The sequence below is a fragment of the Gigantopelta aegis genome, chromosome 9, assembly GCF_016097555.1.
Source record: "Gigantopelta aegis isolate Gae_Host chromosome 9, Gae_host_genome, whole genome shotgun sequence".
In the NCBI taxonomy this organism is placed as follows: Eukaryota; Metazoa; Mollusca; class Gastropoda; order Neomphalida; family Peltospiridae; genus Gigantopelta; species Gigantopelta aegis.
In genome coordinates, this window is record NC_054707.1 from 79,507,814 (window position 1) to 79,525,240 (window position 17,427).

General features: G+C 35.0%; 1 protein-coding gene across 3 annotated transcripts in view; it reads left to right on the forward strand.

Moving 5' to 3' along the window:
- The window catches only part of LOC121380570 (uncharacterized oxidoreductase YrbE-like), a 75,189-nt gene that overhangs the window by 26,226 nt on the left and 31,536 nt on the right, over nt 1-17,427 (forward strand). The window contains exon 2 of one of the 3 annotated variants that reach the window (XM_041509449.1): nt 10,916-11,036. The exons of the other annotated variants lie outside the window; for them this stretch is intronic. The gene's annotated coding sequence lies outside the window, so the exon portion shown is untranslated. The remainder of the gene's footprint in view (nt 1-10,915; nt 11,037-17,427) is intronic. 3 annotated transcript variants of the gene reach the window in all.

Consider the following 17,427-nt stretch of genomic DNA (forward strand, 5'->3'; position numbering starts at 1 on the left):
CCGAGTCCTGCCATCAGTTCTGAATAACTGGAACCTGCTCTCATCAGAAAAAGAGTACACGTTGCCAGTTCCGATGTTGCCAATGTTGAAACTGACGTGCCCAACGTAAATGTCGACTCGTCAGTGTCATCCCTGTGAATGGTCGATAGGCCCTGATACCATGCTGTCGTAGTCGACGACGTACAGTGTGACGACTGATGACATTTCCAAGGCCAGTCGCTGCAGATGATGTCATAGTGAGAAATCTGTTACGTAAGTGTAAGATGCGGAGATGGCGGTCCTCGTTGGCTGTTGTGACGCGGGATCTTCCACTCCATGGTCTGTCTGCAGTCCTGCCAGTCACCCTGTAACGCTGTATCAACCTGGTGATAGTCAATTTTGTGCAATTCAGGATTCTTGCCACATAACTCACCCAACTGCACCATACCAATAGCTCTCTCTTTCTTCAGCAGTTAGCCTTGCCATGTTCTCTGGTGTTTTACTGTTGACTGAGGCATGTTCTAGGGAAATACTTAATCGTAGCCACCAGGATGTAACATCTCGCGAAATGCGATTTTAAGCTACGCCCTTTTTCGTAGGCCACGCCCCATGTCACAAACCAGTCTGATATGTTTCCGCGGAAAATAAACATAAATATGAACGAGTAGGTCTAATTCCCTAGTAAATTATGTCAAATATAGATCTGTGTTATTGTTACGAGCATTTAATAAAATATTAAGTGATACAAATCAGTTTTATAACAGCGTTTTTCAATGTGTTTTTTTTCTTCTAATCTGTACCTCCGATGTTTTGACGTACCTACGTAGTCCGATACACCTGCCGTCAACTCAGCAACTGAGTTTATGACAGATGTATCAGACTACAAACAACACTGTAAAGTTAATCGTTTGTAAACGTGACACAATATTAATAATACATGAATAATATAATATATCGCATAGTTTGTTTTTGTTTTGTTGGGTTTTTTTTTGGGGGGGTGGGTGGGTTTGGGGGTTTTTTTTTTTTTTTCGGGGGGGGGGGGGGGGGGGTAACATCTGTATCAGATATGTAAACATGAATATATATACAGTATATGTAAAAATTAATATATAATCGTGGGTTAATTCATAATCTACCACCTACAGGTACGGTGAGGGTTAAATGACCTAACAACTGACCTAATAATGTGGTACATGATATTTGGCTAATGTCAGGGCTTTAGATTGCACCAAAGCTGCACAAGTACTATATATGCTGGGGTAGATTTTGCAAAAATGATAAACTTCAGATTTCAATTTTATCAGGGTAGATTTTCCATTTTATATGTAATGTTAATTTCAGCTAAATAAATGCCTTCTTATGCAGACACTGAAAATTAAATATGAATATGATGGATTAATCCATTATGTAAATGATCAGGGTAGATTTACAATTTGATATTTGTAATTTTCATTTTCTATTTTTGTGGGGTGGGATATAGCCCAGTAGATTAAGCATTCGCTTGATGTGAGGTAAGTCTGGGATCAATCCCTGTCGGTGGACCCATTGGGCTATTTCTTGTTCCAGCCAGTGCTCCACAACTGGTGTAACAAAGGTCATGGTATGTACTATCCTGTCTGTCGGATGGTGCATATAAAAGATCCCTTCCTGTCTTGACGCCATATAGCCAGAAATAAAAATGTATTGAGTGCATCGTTAAATAAAACATTTCCTTCCTTCCTTTATTTTTGTAAAAATATACCGGGTATGTGAATAACCTTATTGTATGTTCCTATTCATGCTAGGAATAATTGTAGGAAAATGAGACACTTAAGAATTTAATAGGCTGTATTTTAGAGTACCTTAACCACCAAAAGTACAAGATCATCCACTGAGGGAACTTTTTCCTTAGACTGGCCTTGGTGGCGTCGTGGTAGGCCATCGGTCTACAGGCTGGTAGGTACTGGGTTCAGATCCCAGTCGAGGCATGAGATTTTTAATCCAGATACCGACTCCAAACCCTGAGTGAGTGCTCCGCAAGGCTCAATGGGTAGGTGTAAACCACTTGCACCGACCAGTGATCCATAACTGGTTCAACAAAGGCCATGGTTTGTGCTATCCTGCCTGTGGGAAGCGCAAATAAAAGATCCCTTGCTGCTAATCGGAAAGAGTAGCCCATGTAGTGGCGACAGCGGGTTTCCTCTCAAAATCTGTGTGGTCCTTAACCATATGTCTGATGCCATATAACCGTAAATAAAATGTGTTGAGTAGTGCATTGTTAAATAAAACATTTCTTTCTTTCTTTCTTTTTCCTTAATATGGTATATTAATTTATGTATTTGTTAGCTATTGTATATTTCAGATAAGTAAACACTTTATGTAGACACTAATAATTAAATATGTATATCCATTATCTAACTAATAAGGGTAGATTTTCAAATTATATCAAGTTATTATTATTTTTTCTATTTTTATTATTAATATTTTTTAATATTTGTGAATAAATGTACTTCATGTTTACTATCAGTACTAGGGATAGTTCTAGGAAAATTAGACACTTAAGATTTTAATAGGGTGGATTTTATGGTACCGAACTACCGAGGGTACAAGATCATCTACCGAAGGTACTTTTCCCAAACTATGGTATATTAGTTTACTTATTTGTTAGCTAATATATATTTCAGCTAAGTAAACACCTTCTTATATAAACACTAATAATTAAATATGTATATGATGGATTAATCCATTATCTAAATGATCAGGGTAGGTTTCTAAATTATAAGAAATTATTATTTTTTTTTTTATTGTTATTATTATTATTTTTTTAAATATATGTGAATAACCTTACTGTATGTTTACTATCAGTGCTAGGGATAGTTTTAGGAAATTGAGACACTTAAGATTTCAATAGTGTAGATTTTAGAGTACCTAACTACCGACGGTACAATATCATCCACCGAGTGTAGGCCTACTTTTTCCTTAGTATGGTATATTAATTTAAGTATTTGGTATCTATTGATTTCTCGTTCCAGCATGACTGGCATATCAAAGGCTGTGGTATGTACTACCCTGTCTGTGGGATGGTACATATAAAAGATCCCTTGCTGCTAATCGAAAAGAGTAGCCCATGAAGTGGCGACAGTGGGTTTCCTCTCTCTCTATATCTGTGGTCCTTAACCATATGTCTGATGCGATATAACCGTAAATAAAATGTGTTGAGTGCATCGTTAAATAAAATATTTCCTTTCTTTGTTAACTATTGTATATTTTATCTAAGTAAACACCTTCTTATGTAGACACTAATAATTAAATATGTATATGGTGGATTAATCCAATATCCAAATGATATGGCTAGATTTCCAAATTATAAGAAATTACTATTATTATTATTTTTTTTTATTTAATAATATGTGAATAACCTTACTGTATGTTTACTATCATTGCTAGGGATAGTTCTAGGAAAATGAGACACTTAAGATTTCAATAGGGTGGATTTTATAGTACCTAACTACCGGGGTTACAAGATCATCCACGGAGGATACTTTTCCCAAAATATGGTATATATTAATTTACTTGTTTGTTAGCTAATATATATTTCAGCTAAGTAAACACCTTCTTATATATTCTTATAGACACTAACAATTAAATAAGTATATGATGGATTAATCCATTATCTAAATGATCAGGGTAGATTCCATATATTATAAGAATTTTTTATTTTATTTTTTATTATTATAATTAAAAAAACAGAAGAAAAAGTGAATAGCCAAATGCCAATTTGGGTTCAAAGTCTGCACAATTTGGTGCACATCAATAATCTACTGGGTGCCACCTGGGCACCCTTGAAGAAAAATCCAAGATGGCGGACATAATGGTGGCCAAATCAGGGAAATGGCTATAGCTTGCTTATAAATTGACAGATAAACAAAAATTATTGCATTTACCCTATGGTTGTAGGAGCCAAGGAGGGCAATGGTGCTATCAAAATTCAGATTTAACTAAATGGGCCATGTAATACGGTTGTCCAAATTGAGAAAATTACAATAACTTCCTTATTATTCGGTACTAAAATGTAATTCTTGCATCTAACCCATGGTTTTAGGGGTCATGGAATATGATGAAAGTAGTTCAGTTCTTCTATACAAGTTAATTTTAATTATTTCAAGATGCCAACCAATACAGGCAATGTACCTAAGGAGATAGAACTGTTAAAAATAAAGTGCCACTGTATATTTGTAAAATGATTAACACAGTCATTAAAAAAACTTGTGGGTTTAAGATAATCAATTAATAATAATAAAATAATTTGACAGATATAAAGAAGAAGTTTGTTTTGTTTAAAGACACCACTAGAGCACATTGATTACTTAATCATAGGCTACTGGATGTCAAACATTTGGTAATTCTGACTCATATAGTCATCAAAGGAAACCCGCTACATTTTTCTTATTGCAGCAAGGGATATTTTATATGCACTTTCCCACAGACAGGAAAGCACATACCATGAACTTTGACCAGTTGTGGTGCACTGGTTGAAACGAGAAAGAACCCAATCAGCTGAATGGATTGACAGATGTAAAATGCATTGTAATATTATTTTACAGTGACCTTTTCTTGGCCAATAGAATGCAAGATATTTGGTAGTGTTGTGTGTGGTGTAGTATGCATGATGTAATTTTGTTAATTTGCAATGTAATATTATTTTAGGTGGCCTAGTACTTGCTATTTATTAATAAAAAACCAAACCAGTTAAACTGAATTCCATTGCAAACTGGCAAAACTAAACTGCTCACTAAACAACACACACAGTACCCGAGAGAAAACAAAAAACCCAATAAAGGGTCACTTTAATATAGTGTTTCATTATTCATTTCATTTCAACTTATTTTTGTGCTTATATCCAATTAAGGTTCAAGCATGCTGTCCTGGGCACACACCTCAGCTATCTGGGCCGTCTGTCTAGGACAGTGGGTTAGTTGTTAGTTGGTTAGTGAGAGAGAAGAGGGTGTAGTGGCCTTACACCTATCCATTGAGCCTTTAAGAACTCGCTCTGAGTTGGAGCTGGTACCGGGCTGCGAACCCTGTACCTATCAGCCTGTAGTCTGATGGCTTAACCACTACGCCACCGAGGCTGGTTTTTCATTATTACATGTAGGTAACCCTCTTTAAACCAACAAGTCTTTTGTGTGACTGTTACTTTTAACAGTTCCACCTTCCTTGGTTCATTACTTATATTGGTAGCCATCTTGAATAAATTAAAATTAACAAGTATAGAAGAACTACTTTCATTGTGTTCATTGATACCTAAAACCATGGGTTAAATGCAAGAATTACTTTTCTGTATCAAACGATAAGCAATTTATTGCCATTTTCTCCATTTGAACCACCATATTGGCAACCATCTTGTATTAAGGTGACCCATTTATGAAATCTGAATTATGAAGGAAGGAAATGTTTTATTTAACGACACACTCAACACATTTTATTTATGCTTATATAGCATCAGACATATGGTTAAGGACCACACAGATACTGAGAGAAGAAACCCGCTGTCACCACTTCATGGGCTACTCTTTTCGATTAGCAGCAAGGGATCTTTTATGTGCACCATCCCACAGACAGAATAGTACATACCACGGCCTTTGTTACACCAGTTGTGGAGCACTGGCTGGAAGGAGAAATAGCCCAATGGGCCCACCAACCGTGCATAAAGTGAACGCATTACCCACCCTCATGAATTATGATGACACCAATTATGATGGCACCAGTGTCTTTCCTGGCTCCTAAAACCATGGGGTAGATATAAAAATTGTTCTTCTTTGTTTTCTGATTTGGCTATCATCTTGGCCATCATCTTGGAGTTTTCAAATTTCTCAAGGATGGCACCCAGTGGATTATTGATGTGAATCCCCAACAGTGTCAGAATCCATAGATAACAACTATGTGTCAAATTTTGCACACCCAAGTGGTAATTCTGCCAGACTATGATAAAGACAATGACAATGACCTTTATTCTCATAAACTGTAGGCTTACAGTGTAGATACACACACACACACACACACACACACACACACACACAAACACACATATATATATATATATATATATATATATATATACACATCCATACATGCATACATGCATGCATGCATGCATACATACATACATACATATTTATATAGATGCTATGATAGGTAGTATATAAAATTAGTGGGCAACGGGTGGAGTGGGGCCATATTTTTCAAAATGGCCACAATTTTGTTTTGAAATACATATCTTTGGATATCCAAATCTAATCGACATGTTCTGTTGTTTTAAATGTTTGACTATGGTTTATAAAAATAAGGAATTGCTTATAATAAATATTTAATGTGATTAGATACAATGTAATTGTTATTGGAAACTCAGACAGTATTTACATACTTAAAAGTTGGTATCCTGACATTAAAAGATGCAAACTCAATGTGCTCAGTCAGAATAAAATGTGTTCAGTTATGCTTGTTAATGGTTTGACAATGTAAATTCTAATTTGCTGTCAAAGTGTTGCTTAAACATTTCACTACCTGTAATTCTGGTTGGGTTTTTTATATTATATTTATACCATCTCCTTACCATTATGTTAGCTTTCCCCATTCCCCATTGTTTATAAGTGTCCACTTGTTTCCGTCAGTTCCGCTATATAAAATACTGAGCTGTCCAACACTACCTTTGTGACAAGATCTTTACCATCACCTAAAATTCCAGTCTCCTTACAGAAAATTCCATGAATTCTGCCTGCACACCAGCTGACTTGTTAGTGGTATGGTCCACACTGCTTGCCACTCATTTAAGACTTTTTGATTTCAGAATCTGCTGCCTGTCTTTATAACAGAACAGGATGACCACTATTATTGCAAGATTCGTCATTTTGATGTATGATCGCACAAGTACCTATAGTGACAATAGCCGATGATTAATGTTATTATAGGTGTTAAAACTGTATTGATATATTTTATATTTTATGAGATATTGAGTAAAATAGCTTGTGGATGGTGGCCATCTTGGATTTCAAGATGACAGCCATATATTCGATGTCACCATTGGATTCTTAGACCTCTGAAATGTCAGTCTAGGTGTTAAATCTGTATTGATATCTTTACTACTAAATGAGATATTGAGCAAAATAGCAATCTAATTAAAGTTAGCTCCACTATTACATGTGGATCTAACAGCAGCCCATTGGAGCTCATGTCCAGTTGACCTTTCATTCGACCAATCAAAACCTTACTTGCAAAATCATGCCAGTGATCTGAAAAGAATTTGAAAACATTCGGGATTATGCCGAGGGTATACGAAATGATTCGGGTGAATTACGAAGTATGCCGAAAACTAATTTCAATATAAAATTTTATGTACAATTTGTTTGAACACAAAAAAAACCCCAGTGATGGTATAGCCATAAAATCTGTTTATACTAGTATACAATCCAGAGTTTATTACTGCACTTTCCCCCCAGTTTTTTCAGTGTTGAAATAGACCAACAAGGTCGCCTATTGCATAAATAGTCTTGCCCAATATTTTTAGAATTTGTATGCTCCCGAATAATACTATAAAAGACGAAGTGTAATTGGTCGATATTTAAATTGTTATTTATAGATGAAATGTCACCTGGACATGAGAGTCCACGCAATGCTGTTAGATCTACTGGCGGACCCAGTAGAGCTGTTAATCAGATTGGCAAAATAGCATGTGGACGGCGACCATCTTTGATTTCAGATGACAGCCACAATTTGCAAACACTTCTGTCACCACTGGATTCCTAGTCCCCAAACATGTGGGTATAGGCATTTCAACTCTCTCGATATGTGTATTAGTTAAGGAGATATTAAACAAAACAGGTCCACAATGGTGGCCATCTTGGATTTCAAGATGGCAGCCATACAGGGTGCAATTTCCATTGGACCCTGGACTAAATATCCTTGTATTGGGTTACTCTAACCATTTGCCAATGTTCATGCTTTCACAGAAAAGTGCACAATTGATCAGCTAAGTCGCTCCACTACTAGCATGGATAGTAAACATACTGTAAGGTTATTCACATATATTTGATTACAAAATTAAAAAAATACATACAATTTAGACATCTACAGTGATCATTTAGATAATGGATTAATCTATCACATATAGTGTCTACATTAGGTGTTTACTTAGCTGAAATATACATTAGTTAACAAATATGTAAATTAATATAACATCTTTTGGGAAAAGTACCCTTGGTGGACAATAATGTACCCTCGGTAGTTGGGTACTGTAAAATCCAACCTACTGAAATCTTAAGTGTCTCATTTTCCTAGAACTATCCCTAGCACTGACAGTAAACATACATGTACCATAAGGTTATTCACATATATTTTTAAATAATAATAATAATAATTTCTTTTAATTTGGATCATTTAGATAATGGATTAATCCATGATATACATATTTAATTGTCATGTCTACATTAGAAGGTGTTTACTCAGCTGAAATATACATTAGCCAACATAATTATGTGTAATGTAATATAACATATTAAAAGAAAACTACCCTTGGTGGATGATATCCATGTACCCTCAGTAGTTAAGTATGGTAAAATCCACGCTTTTGAAATTTTAAGAGTAATCTTTTCTAAAAACCACTCCTGACATGGATAGTAAATATGCAGTAAGATTATTGACATCATATTACAAAAAAAAAAACAAAAAAAAAAAAAAACAAAATCTACCCTGATCAGTTAAATAATAGATTAAGCCATCACATTCATATTGAATTGTCGTGTCTACATGAGAAGGTGTTTACGTAGCTGAAATATACATTAGCCAACATATGTGTAATGTAATATAACTTGTTAGGAATTGACATTATTTTTAGTCAAGATATTGTTATGTTTGGTAAGATCAATAACGAAAATAGTAACTTTGTAAATTGGTTAATTATCAACATTAAATATTATATTTACTGTATGAAAGTACAGAAAAAATAAAATAAATATCAATGGAGTTAAAAACATTTTGTGAAACAAGTTTGAAATAGAAAGATTTATTTTATATAAGAATTGCAATTACGAAATTTTTAATCAACAATGGACACCATGGCTTAATCTCTTTGACTGAAACGTATTTCCTAACAATAGCTTGTTTCGAATTCCAGGTCTTTTTCGTTTCGCACTAGTATAGATTTACACCCCCCATGTATTTATTTATTTTATTTGTTTATTTATTTATTTATTTTGTTTATTTTGTTTGTTTGTTTGTTTGTTTATTTATCAATTTATTATTATGTATTTTAACCATTATATCTTCTTTCTTCTTTTTTGTTTGTTTGTTTGTTTGCTTATTTATTTATTTATTTATTTATCAATTTATTATTATGTATTTTAACCATTATATCTTCTTTCTTCTTCTCCTATATTTCCCAGTCCTTTCCATTCATCATAGCAATTTGTTTTGTTTTTTACCTATCTTTAATTTATACAGAAACATTACAAAAAAAAGAAGAAAGAAGTGTTTTATTTAACGACGCACTCCTCGCTGTGGAATGTGATATAAAATGTCACACAAGTCAGCAGGGTGTACCTGTAAAAGGTCTGTCCTGTGTTTGCTGCCATTGTCAGATGTCTCCGACCGACACAATTTTATAACGACTTAAATAACATGCATGCACTAAATACAGGTTATTGTTTGGAATATCAGTGTTTGGAATATCAGTGTAATAATTTCGTACGTACGAAAGAAAGAAATGTTTTATTTAACGACGCACTCAACACATTTTATTTACGGTTATATGGCGTCAGACATATGGTTAAGGACCACACAGATTTTGAGAGGAAACCCGCCGTCGCCACTACATGGACTACTCTTCCGATTAGCAGCAAGGGATCTTTTATTTGCGCTTCCCACAGGCAGGATAGCACAAACCATGGCCTTTGTTGAACCAGTTATGGATCACTGGTCGGTGCAAGTGGTTTACACCTACCCATTGAGCCTTGCGGAGCACTCACTCAGGGTTTGGGTCGGTATCTGGATTAAAAATTCCATGCCTCGACTGGGATCTGAACCCAGTACCTACCAGCCTGTAGACCGATGGCCTGCCACGACGCCACCGAGGCCGGTAGAAACATTACAAATGCATTTATATATCAAATTGTTATATATGACTATATAACATTATTATACAGCAAATTAGATATATGTACTTGTATATAAATTATATTACTTTGATGTAAGGCCATGAATTCAAGGCTCCCCAACTTTGACATGGTCAGAATGGACTGGGGAAAATAAATATTTAAAAAAACAAAAAACAAAAAAAACATGTGTAATGTAATATAACATATTAAAGGAAAACTACCCTCGGTGGATGATGTCCATGTACCCTCGGTTGTTAAGTATGGTAAAATCCACGCTTTTGAAATTTTAAGAGTCATCTTTTCTGAAAACCACTTCTGACATAGATAGTAAATATGCAGTAAGATTATTGACATCTTGTTACAAAAAAAATCAAACAAAAAAAATCAAACTTTCACACATGAAAAAAAATATCTACCCTGATCAGTTAAATAATAGATTAAGCCATCACATTCATATTGAATTGTCATGTCTACATTAAACGGTTTTTACGTAGCTGAAATATACATTAGCCAACATATGTGTAATGTAATATGACATATTAAAGGAAAACTACCCTCCGTGGATGATATCCATGTACCCTCGGTAGTTAAGTACCATAAAATCCAAACTTTTGAAATGTTACGTCTCTGTTTTTCTGAAAACTACCACTGACATGGGTAGTAAACATACAATAAAATTATTCACATCAACTTAAAAAATAATAATATAATTTTAATGGAAATGTAAATGCACATATGTAATAAAATGGAAATCTACCCTGATCAGTTAGATAGTTGATGAATAATTCATATTCATATTTAATTTGCAGTGTCTACAAAAATTGGAGGGGCCGAACGTAGCCCACTGGTAAAGGATCGATCCATTTTTATTGGACCATTGTGCTATTTCTTATTACAGCCAGTGCACCACAACTGGTACATGTATATCAGGTATGGTGCATATAAAATATTACCTGCTACTAATGAAAAAATATAGTGGGTTTCCTCTCTAAGACTATATGTCAGAATTACCAAATGTTTGACATCCAATGAATCATTGTGCTCTAGTGGTGTCGTTAAACAAAAAACCCTCAGTATTTACTTATACATATGTATTTCACACATGCACACATTTATTTCAACTTATTTCCGTGCTTATATCCAATTAAGGTTCAAGCACGCTGTCTTGGGCACACGCCTCAGCTATTTGGGCTGTCTGTCCAGGACAGTGGGTTAGTTGTTATTTGGTTAGTGGTTAGGGAGAGAGAAGAGGGTGTAGTAGCCTTACCACCTATGCATTGAGTCCTTAAGAACTTGCTCTGGGCTGGAGCAGGTACGGGGTTGCGAACCCTGTACCTACCAGCCTGTAGTCCGATGGCTTAACCACTGTGCCACTGAGGCCGGTTACACACACACACACTCACACTCACACACAAGCACGTATGTATATGTGTGTGTGTGTGTGTGTGTGTGTGTATGTATGTATGCATTGATGTATGAATATCTATATATTGTATGTATGTCGAGTTGACTATTACATACATAGATATTAACGCACTGGCGCAGGGGATAATTAAATCCTTTCTGGCCTCAAAAATTGTCCCATGCCGTTGCTGGGACTCGAACCTGTGGCACCGATTCGCCCGCAAATTGCAAGACTAACCACGATACGCTCTGAGCTATCGAAGCTTCCATAAAAACGAAGTTTTAACTCAACCATATGCATGGGGCCTACAATCTACGCGGTCGATCCCGCTTACGTGCAAGAAACAGTGGGCAGACCTGGCACTGACTAGTATGTATTGATGTATGAATATCTATATATTATATGTATGTCGAGGTTGACTATTACATACATAGATATTAACGCACTGGCGCAGGGGATAATTAAATCCTTTCTGGCCTCAAAAATTGTCCCATGCCGTTGCTGGGACTCGAACCTGTGGCACCAATTCGCCCGCAAATTGCAAGACTAACCACAATACGCTCTGAGCTATCGAAGCTTCCATAAAAAGGAAGTTTCTTTAACTCGACCATATGCATGGGGCCTACAATCTACGCGGTCGATCCCGCTTACGTGCATGAAACATGTATGTATGTATGTATGTATGCATGTATGTATATACATGTATGTGTATGTATATTAAAGGTAAATGAACCTTCAGTGGCATTTTATTCAAATCTATTTAATAAAAATCATATTTAAAAAAATAAAGAAACAGAAATCTACTCTGATCACTTAGATAATTGATTACTTTTGTTAACTACATCAGTGGATGACTTCATGTGTACTTGGTAGTGAGATAATGTATTTATAATCCAACCTACTGAAATCTTAAATTTATAATTTTCCTAAAACCTACCGTAACTACTGTTGTGTTGTTGTTGTTATTATTTTTATTTAGGACAATTGTTATTACAAATAATTATAATTGACAACATTTTTCTAATCGGTTTGACCTGTACTCATTTATACAGTAATTATTTTAAATTATATATTCTGTAGTTGTTGAATGATTTTTGTTGTTGTTGTTTGTTTATTTCTTTATGAAATTAAGTTGTACAGACGTGCATTACAATTTTGACGTTTACATAACCGTAACCACTGGTGTAAAATTCATCAAAATATCGGCGGGATTATCCCACAGAAGAAGAGTAGGAAAACAACAAACAACGACATTGATATACGCTACGTAACATTCAATTACACAATTTATTAACCACACTGCATATTATTAAATACTTGTTACATTAATATCTACAGTTGGAATAATTTATATATATACACCAGAACATTACTCGATGTCGTAAAATCTCGATGTCGATCAACCGTTTGCTCATGAATATTCAGTAGACTCTCACTGGCTGACGACTCTCAGGGCCGATTTCTCGTCGCCGGTTTAAACCTGATTCGCGGTTTAAATTCGGTTCAAACTCGGCTCAACTAAAATTCTCATTTCTCGTTGCAAATCAAATTTGAATCTTGGATCAAAATCTTCTTGAACCAGGTTCAAGTTAAACCTCCAAATCGGGCGTTTACGGCCTTGATCCATGGAAATATGGCGCACTCGGACGTTGACAATATGGAAATAATGCTAGAAAATAGGCATATATTCAACATACCGCGTGTTTTTAGATTACAGTTTAACCCATTTGATGTATATAGTGACGAAGAATTTCTGCAGCGGTTCCGTTTTACCAAAGAAGGTGTGCATAACTTGGAAATTATCTTTCGTAATCAATTACAACGTATAAAGAGGGGCCATAACATTACACTTATGCAACAACTATTGGTCACGTTGAGGTTTCGGATTTAACTTCCATGAGTATAGCAAATGCAAACCGTGCTAACTGTCGCACCATTTTAGTCATTGCAGCATGACACAGGGAATACATTATCTGGAGACGAGATAGATGTTACGAAACAAACATTTTTCAACAGCAGTGTGTATGTGTGTGTGTGTGTGTGTGTGGGGGGGGGGGTTGATAAAATATTATTTTTGAAATTCAATACGAAACCATTCCTGCCATGTTATGCTTTAGAATACCTTTCCAAAGATCTATAACACATGCGTTTAGCATCATTTTTTTTACCCCTCCCAAGGTCACATGTAGCCTAGGTTTGTAACAATTCGTAATTAGAAAATTGGTCATAAATGTTTTAACATCTTGTTATAAAGTGTTTTTTATTACTTGAATATGCTTTAATGAGTTACTAAAATGTTAGGGATTTTCTGTCCCACGACTGGTATAGACAATGGCCATGATATGTGCTGTCCTGTTTGTGGGAAAGTGCATATAAACATATCTTGCTACTAATGGAAAGTGTACCGACTTTCGTCTGAAAACGTGTTAGAATTACCAAACGTTTGACATCCAACAGCCGATGATTAATTAATCAGTGTGTTCTAGTGGTGTTGTTAAACAAAACATTTTTTTATATATATATCGACAATATTGAATATACAGATTGTCTGTAAGTTTGAAAGTCGGTATGTTTTCTAGAGTATCCAACTATAACTGCAGAATATGAATCAGTTCTCTTTTCTAGCAAAGTCTTTAGAACAATATTATACATCTTTGCTGTTTTGATGCAAGACTCGGCGACTATTTTCCAGCATCCTTTTAATTGTTTAGTTGTACGATTTCGGGTGCCTTGAATTGCATTGAATTTAGTGGTTATTGTCGTCCACGCACGTTCTATTTCCCTGTTACTTCTGCTGTTTGTTGGGTTTTTTTTTTTTTTATCCTCGACAACATCCCTATGTTCACTAATAATAGAAATAAGTATTTCTCGTTCATATAAGGTATAATTGTTACTACGGGCTGTCATTACTGGTAAAAAGAAACAAAACATGAACATATGAAGGGGTACATGAAACGTCCGCTTCATGGAACAGCCTGGTTTAGTTGAGCGAGATAATGATTTCGCACGTGAAATAGGATCTGAAATGAATCATGGTTTATTATTAACTAGGCTTAGTTATCTTGACCGAAGGTTTAAACCTAGCTGCTTTGAGCCGTCAACAGAGACCGGGCCTCAGTTTCTACGATTCTAAGCAATGACACCTTTTTTTTTTACACCCGTATGTGTAAGAGTATCATGTTTCTCGTGCAGTATAAATTTGATGAATAAACTAATTTTGCACGTGCGGCATCGCCCAAACGCAGCAATGTGCGACTATTCGTCATTGATTGCATTATAACGAACTCTACTGGAACCTATCTAACCTTCCATGAACCGTGTATTGTGTTTATTTATAATAAAAATAATTGGTATACTTTCTTTTCATCAGTTTTATATATATATATATATATATATATATATATATATATATATATATATAATAATATATATATATATATATATATATATATATATATAATAATAATAATAACTTGGATATATTATACTTTGACTTCCATGGTTTATTTACATACAATACTGTTTCATACAGTTCGCGATGTTTGTGCGAACCTGCACTCTTCAGTGCATAGATCATGTTAAATTACTCAAGAGGTATTTGTCTTTGTGTCTACATTTGCTGACCAGTTCGTTTCGCTTATTCAAGGACGATTCCTCTTCACTGCGAAAGCGAAACATTATATGGTACAATCCACCCTATGACCGAAATGTGAAGACCAATGTTGGCAAAGATAATTGGTATACTTTCTTTTCATCAGTTTTATATATATATATATATATATATATATATATAATAATAACTTGGATATATTATACTTTGACTTCCATGGTTTATTTACATACAATACTGTTTCGTACAGTTCGCGATGTTTGTGCGAACCTGCACTCTTCAGTGCATAGATCATGTTAAATTACTCAAGAGGTATTTGTCTTTGTGTCTACATTTGCTGACCAGTTCGTTTTGCTTATTCAAGGACGATTCCTCTTCACTGCGAAAGCGAAACATTATATGGTACAATCCAACCTATGACCGAAATGTGAAGACCAATGTTGGCAAAGAGTTCCTAAAAATTATCGACAAGTGTTTCCCCCCATCCAATAAGATGGATACGATCTTTAGCAGAAATACAGTCAAGCTGTCATATAGCTGCATGCCTAATGTGGCGCGAATTATTGACAGCGACAACAAAAGGAAACTGGGAAACCACAGAAAGACCGAAACAGAAAAAAAGTGCAGCTGCCCTAAAAACACAGTGTGCCCACTTGGGGGCGAATGCCTCGCTAAGAGCATTGTGTACCAAGCCATAGTGACCTGTGGGGATAAAATAGAGACCTATGTAGGGTTAACGGCGACAGATTTCAAGGCGAGGTATTCTAACCACAAGGCTTCTTTTAATCACAGCACGAAGCGCAACGACACAGAACTCAGTAAACATATCTGGCACTTGAAAGAGAACAACATTGAGTACGTAATCAGTTGGAAAATTCTATGCCGTGCCCCACATTATTCGAACGCGTCGAAGCGTTGCGGCCTTTGTATTTGCGAGAAGTACTTTATTATTTGCAATCCCTCAACGGCGTCCTTGAATAAGCGAAACGAACTGGTCAGCAAATGTAGACACAAAGACAAATACCTCTTGAGTAATTTAACATGATTAGAAGAGACACGTTGCCGTAATTAATGTTCTATACAAATCACTCTGGTCTATGCACTGAAGAGTGCAGGTTCGCACAAACATCGCGACCTGTACGAAACAGTATTGTATGTAAATAAACCATGGAAGTCAAAGTATAATATATCCAAGTTATTATTATATGTGTAACCGCTCTACTGTAACAGTATAGAGCACTCTAGTGGCACACCGATAACAAGCTTCATTTGAATTTATATATATATATATATATATATATATATACATGGGCGTATGGGGACTCTTTGATTTAGGGGGGCTGGAGGGGTTGATTTGCCCGAAATTTTACCCAGATAAAAACTGCCCGAATTTTCCCCACTGTTTTCCCACTGTTTTGCCCGAATTTGGGAGGGGGGGGGGGGGCGGGCAATTGCCCCCCTGCCCCCCGGGTCGTACGCCCATGTATATATATATATATATATATATATATATATATATATATATATATATATATATATATATATATATATATATATATATATATACACACACACATACAGGTCTTCTAGAATTTTTATAAAATCCTCTAGCCATGGGATCAGTAATTTTTTTAATTTACTAGCCATGATTAAAAATCCACTAGCCCTACTTTACTTTAAAGTAAATACAGTTTTACTACTACTAATAATCAGATGGCACCTAAAGAGGAAGATAGAGCTTAAAAACATTAAGATTTGAGAGGTACCAGTGGGGCCAGGATATTCATACATATGTACAAAATAGACTTAAATGCAGCATTTCACAACTATTTGTTTTCACTAGCTGTCGGGCATGGTAATAGTAGTTATTTACTAGCCCAACATTATATATCACTAGCCATGGGAGTGGGGCTACCATAATCTAGAAGCCCTGTATATATATATATATATATATATATATATATATATATATATATATATATATATATATATATATATATATATATATATATATATATATATATATATACAGAGATGGGGCGATTACTTGACAAAAGTAATCGATTACGATTACGATTTCTTTTGAAAGTCACGATTACGATTACAAGATAATTGAAAGTAATCGATTACGATTGCGAATACATTGTCTAGCAAGCATGATTACAATCATGATTACATTTCCACAAATCTACACAAATAATGAAATGATGTTACCACCATGAAGTTATGCACTTTATTTTACAACCATACCGATTTCATTCATTGAAAGACATAATGGATAATTTTGGATTATTTATTAAATTATT